Source organism: Rhamphochromis longiceps, linkage group LG19 (genome assembly GCF_057381845.1).
Source record: "Rhamphochromis longiceps isolate RC_006_pf linkage group LG19, R_longiceps_female_GT1.1, whole genome shotgun sequence".
Taxonomy (NCBI): domain Eukaryota; kingdom Metazoa; phylum Chordata; class Actinopteri; order Cichliformes; family Cichlidae; genus Rhamphochromis; species Rhamphochromis longiceps.
This window is the reverse complement of record NC_140575.1, coordinates 15,072,468-15,078,467: the sequence shown is the minus strand read 5'-3', so window position 1 is coordinate 15,078,467 and position 6,000 is coordinate 15,072,468. Positions and strand designations below refer to the sequence as shown.

Genomic DNA, 6,000 nt, shown 5'->3' with positions numbered 1-6,000 from the left:
CTAAGTCGAGACTAAACTGCTTCAGATTGCTGACCTATAAATGTATTCACCATTCAGCCAAACTAAATGACAGCTGTTTGGCACAACTGTACATCAGAGAGCACTTTTCAGGCTTTTACTCTGAAGGCCAACATTTAATGCCACTCTGTACACGCTGCTGGCTTGACGCATCTCTCTCGCTCTCTCTCTCCGCGCGCCGTGATCCAGCGCGGTGCCGATGCTTCGTTAAACCTGGAGCCGACTTCAGAAACACTGAGCTGCGTGATAACCGGAGAGGAAACCACATTAAAAAAAAACGGAAAAAAGTCTGCTATTTTAAGGTCGTTTTTCCATGGAAGCCAGAGTGGAAGGAGACCAACTCAGAGAGAGGATTGCATTCACAGTCTGTGCAAGTCTGTGTTAAGAGTGTGCGCGCCTCGGACTCCCACTCAGTGATGTAAAACGTGAAGGTGGATTTTGGCATGTGGCGGAGCAGGTAAAAGGTAAGACTCGTGATACTTCATCGACCATTAAATTGTTGTAACACTGATTGAGATATATATATATATATATATATATATATATATATATATATATATATATATATATATATATATATATATATATATATATATGAGAGAGAGAGAGAGAGAGATACATATATATTTATATTTTTTAAGCTCAAATTCATATTTCACTTCAATCCGTGACGAACATGAACAAAACCCTTCCCGACTCACTCATCAACTGGGCGATAACTCGCGAAAAAAAAGAAAAAAGAAAAAAAAGAAAAGATATTGACACTTGGTTTCATCAGCAGACTATAGGCGTAGTCCCTCTCAGGGCAGGAGGTGTGAGAATATTTTCAGGGGGGAAGGATGCAAGTTATTCAAATAAGTAAATAAATAAATGCGAACAGGAGAGCTGATGAGGTCCCCATGAGGTCTGTGGTGGTGAATGGAGATAAAAGCTCTGCCTCTGTTGAGGGAAGAAAGGATGCTGGATTGTGATCACACTTTATGTATCATACCGTATGACTGAAAACTCAATATAAAATATAAAATATATATATACATAAATAAATTTTAAAAGACAATCCACCGCCTGCATGAATGGTGACGCCTGTGGATGTGACTTCTTTCCCCCCCACTTGAGATTGTTGCAGCAAAGAGATCGCATCTATACACTGTCTGACATGATGACACCAACACACTTGACAAGGTGGAGAGATAAAAACCCTCCTGTGCTGCACGGCGGGGGATGACACAAGCTCTGTATGAAGCTGGTGTTCTGCTGTGAGTCAGTGTGGCCCTGCAGCAGAGGAACGCACTGAGGAACACAGTTCTTTTTTTGTACCCCCCTCAGAGTGGACCAGGATCCCTAAAAGCCTGCGGGGATGAGATATAGTGTAGATATCCCTTCATGCGGATGAGTGTTTGCAAAAAACCCTCACTTTACACGCTCCTGTTCTGACCTTAAGTACGAGAAATAAGACTGAATTATAAATGAGTTATGCTCAGCCAAGGGACTCTCCAGCTACTGGCTCTTCTCTGACTTCCGTGGGCATTAATTGAGGATGGCATGGCTACAGTAATTGTGTGCAAATTGAATCTGGCCATTGTTATCTTCATAATAGAGAGCATAGTTCAGGGGAAATAACCAGAAATGCATTTGTAAGCCTTTTTTTAATTACTTTTTTTTTTTAAAAAGGGAACAATACTTTTGCGTTCCAAAATCCAAGGCCACAGCATGTAAGCATTTGTTCAGTGTGCTCACCAAAGTATGGTTTTTAGAAGTTTTCTTGTAACAAATGAATTTAGGTGCACGGAGGACTCTGCTGTACCTCAGGGCTTTCGGCCAGTGCTGCCCTGCTGTATCCAAGCAAGAGGGATGCTAATGGAGGGGTTGGAGGGGGGATACAGGCGTTACCGCTGCAAGATCGAGAGAGAGTGATGCTGAGCGTGTGTCTCTGAGAGAGAGAGAGTGTGGGTGAGTGTGTGGGCATTTGTGTGTGTGAGGCGTTTCCATGGCAACCTGTCAGGGGTGTGTTTGGTCCCGGGAGATAGAGAGAGGGAGAGAGAAAGATGATGAGAGACGAGGAGAAAACTATCCCTTGTTAAGGGTTGGGGGGGGAATGAGATAAGCTAATGGGGGGGGGGGGGGGGGGGGGTAAGGTGGGATTGCCTCCGCCCCTCTGTCTTCCCCTACCACCCTATCAACCTTCTACTGTTTATTTTCTCCAACCCTGACAGGCTTCCTTTTCCCTTTCCCTTTCTCACATCTCTAACTCTGCTCCCTTGCAAGGAAATTTCAAGGCTTGCCGTGTCTGTGTCTTGTGTCACATGGGAGGATTTCTGGGTAATAACCAAGTGCACAAAACTCATCTGAGGAAATCACCGCGCCACCACCGTTTTCTCCTGACTTAACTCCCAATCAACCTTCACGCTGCCTCAATGTAATCCACAGCTGGTCATACTTACCATGACTGTATTCTTGACCTCCACAGCCTTACCAATCAAGCTCAGCCCCCCCTGTTTTTGTCCCTCATTGTGGGTGCGCAAACTAATGAGTTAACATCCCACCCGCGTAGCTGCACACAAACCGCCTGGCTGATTCTTGGCACCTTTATTTCCCTCAGATGGTGCCAATAATGGAGAAAAGCAATGCCAGTGTTTGGGTTTTATGCACTGACTGTTAAGCTCTGTCTTACATGTACTGATTCCCTTTATTGGCATTAGTTGGATTACATTAGAAATCCAACTTAAACCAAATGGAAGAATATAGGGATTGATTACATGCTGCTGCAACAAGTGTGACAAGGATTTTTTTCTGTTATTGTTTGTGATCTAACAGAAAATAAGAGAAACAAGATCTAAGGCAAGGCAAGACATAAAAGACATAAATAAAACATAAAAGGGATTTCAAAAAGGCAAAAAAAAGAAAAAGAAGCGCACATGCAAACCAAGGACAGAAGAAAAAACAAAATAAAATATAACATTAGAAACTAAAATAGATTACAGTGCAATCACAAAGTTACACCTACAGATATGATGTGGCTGATTTCCCTCCATCCTTAAGCATGCAAAAGTCAGCCCATTTTTCTTGATCCTCCAGATTTAAATGATAATAATTAAAAATGCATCTCACCATTTATTACCAAAACGTCTGTCTTAGTCTAAGTACAGGCGAAAAAATATTCTTTGGCATCATAAACATGAAGCAATAATTTTGAGAGAAATACAAGGAAGTGTATAAAATATTTATAAAGAGAGATATTTAAAAGTGAATATATATACCAATGAACGAATCAAGTAAATTTTATTTGACCAGATTCCATTAAAGCTCAAAATTAACAGTTGATTGAGAAGCAGTTTCATGGCCATGTGAGGCCATAAATTAAGTAGATTAAAATCTTATTATGATTTTAAATGTATTACTCGCATTTGGTAGCAACTTCATGCAAGTGACCGCGGCCATAATTAGGCAAAAAAGTAATAAACTAAGCCCATCAGTGAGAAAGCAAAAAACATTCAGTGGCTGTTTTAAAAGTAGGGAATGAATTTGTCTTGATGCATGCTCAGTCATCCAGGAAAAGAAATTCCAAACACTCCTTTGATTGCAGCTATTCCACTGGCCACTGATCAATGGTCTTTGATCAGTGAGTGTTGATCAATTGTTATGACAATTTGCAATATAAATGATAAAGAAACTGACCTCACAGCCCTTTGTTTGCCAGTGGTGCTAGTTTCAGTCATTGTGCAAATGACCTGCAGTCACTTGGATGAGTGACGAAATGCAATGAAAACGCTGCGACCAGATGAATCAACTTTTCGGGATAAGGAATGAATTGACCAGCTCACTAAAAAGCCTGAGAGCTTGGTGTGGCTGTAGCTGAGGAGGCAGAGCATGTGATCTATTAATTGCAGGTTTAATCCCTGACTGCTGCAGTCTGTATGCCAACTTGCTGACTGACGCATCACAGTTCTGAATGAAATTATTTTTACAGGTTAAACCGAGATTAATTTGTACCAGAATGATGGGAATTAAAAAGTGTGGAGATGGAAAGAAGCAGCTCATCATTCCAAGCATATTACATCATCGTTCAAACATGATGTTTGATTGATTTGATTTTATTGATTAGCATTCAAATATATCAATGAATACAGAACAAAAATCTACCACAAAGCAAGAAAGCATGAGACAAGGCTAATCAAAAGGTATTGGCTGAAGCATTTGCTTATTCAAGATGGCGTGAATGTTGTGTTAGCCTGCAAGGCTGACAGGGTCACAAATTTTTACTGATGATGTGACTGCTGATAAAAGTAGAAGGTACTCTATGTTCAGTGCAAATGGATAATAACTGAAAGCATGCCAAAGAAAAATCAGCCCAAGAGGCAAAGAAAGTGAATATTCTTCAATGACCACGTCAGTGACCTGACCTCAGCCCCATACAGCGGCTTTACAGTGACTGAACCACAAATAAGCAGGAAGTGAAGGTGGGTGCAGTAAAGGCCTGCCAGAGTATTTAAAAGAGGGGATTACAGAAGTTAGTAATGTCCACAGGTTTTAGACTTCAGGCAGTCATTAGCTACAAATGATTTTCATCCAATTATTAAATCCATATATTTAACATTATCTTAGTCTGGCCCATTACTTTGGTGCTTCTGTAATTCCTCCGCATTTATTGCAATACTTAATTAAACCACTTAAGGGTGAAAGTCTTCACTTTAATCACATCTTGGTTATATCGTTTAAAATCGACTGTGGAAAAATGACAAAAATTGCGTCACTGACCATTTAGTTATGGACCTGTCAACCTGTCTGCGGTTTCCAATGACATTTATACTAAAAATACTTTTATCTAATCAGTTATGGTTTCGATTATAGTTTAAAAATAATTTTTGCAGAAAAGGAGTTTTGGCATCACTGTTACACCAGATCTTTACGCCATACTTGGCTGATTTAGAAGGGGATGTATCGCACCTGCCTCCAAAAGCCACCAACTGTTCATCTGCACACAGATCAGTACCAGTTTTTGGATAAGTGCACTACAAAAATATACAAATATCCCTAATGGCAGGGCCTGTCTGTCTAATCTGGTTGCTAAAAGAAAAGTAGACAATTTGATTCATTATAGCAGGAATTTTTATGATTAGAAATATAATAACAGTGCACATGAATGTATAACTGGCATCATAAAAGAGGTCACTTGGTCAGTTGAAGGTCTAATGTGTTTTGTTCTCAAAATCTCTCATCATGGAGAAGCAGGAGATTTTTTTTTTTTGTTTCATCTTGAATCTGAATTAAATATCATCCACGTGGAAGTTTAAATGTCATTTTCACCGAGAGCCCATTTATTGTACTTCCCAAAGTAACAATAACTCAGAGACTGAGCTGAATGAGAGTAAAATCATTTCCATTAGCAAAAACGTCTTTGCCCTTCCCATTGATGTGCTCTTTTAGAGATAATCCACAGTGATAAAAAAAAACCATTAAAAATTATATTCATTGTTATTATCCAGCTACCAGGTGATCTGTTACTGCGACGTGCTCAGGTTTCAACCTTTCCACAGCCAACCGGGTTACTATTGAGGAATTTTAAAGTAATTGTGTAGTTAATCACGGTGATTCTTAATGAGAGCCTGCAGTATGTGTACAGTTTGTCAGAAAATCAATACACCCCATAGGTGTCAAACACATTCTCAGGATATTAGTGCACGTTAAACTGATCATTCTGAAATAACCCATTATGACAACCTAAAACAACAGATGGCTGCTGAAAGGCAACATTATTAATGCAAGGCAGATTTGCAGACAGAAACTTTAATTACTTAATAATTACCATGTGAATCAGTTTTATCTACACCATTAATAATTGATTAAATATTGTTCAGTTGCCACTTTTCAATCCCAGATGTCAGAGCCTCCAACTAACACACACATGAATTATATTAAGACTTTAAATTTCCAGGGTTTTACATGTAATAAGGTCAATAAGGTTTCCCAGTAACACTACAATAA

The 6,000-nt window shown here is 39.5% G+C and overlaps 1 protein-coding gene across 1 annotated transcript in view; it reads left to right on the top strand.

Moving 5' to 3' along the window:
- The first annotated feature begins 214 nt into the window (after positions 1-214).
- lingo2b (leucine rich repeat and Ig domain containing 2b) overlaps positions 215-6,000 on the top strand; it is a 41,866-nt gene continuing 36,080 nt past the window's right edge. Inside the window, exon 1 of the mRNA XM_085391267.1 lies at positions 215-482. The gene's annotated coding sequence lies outside the window, so the exon portion shown is untranslated. The remainder of the gene's footprint in view (positions 483-6,000) is intronic.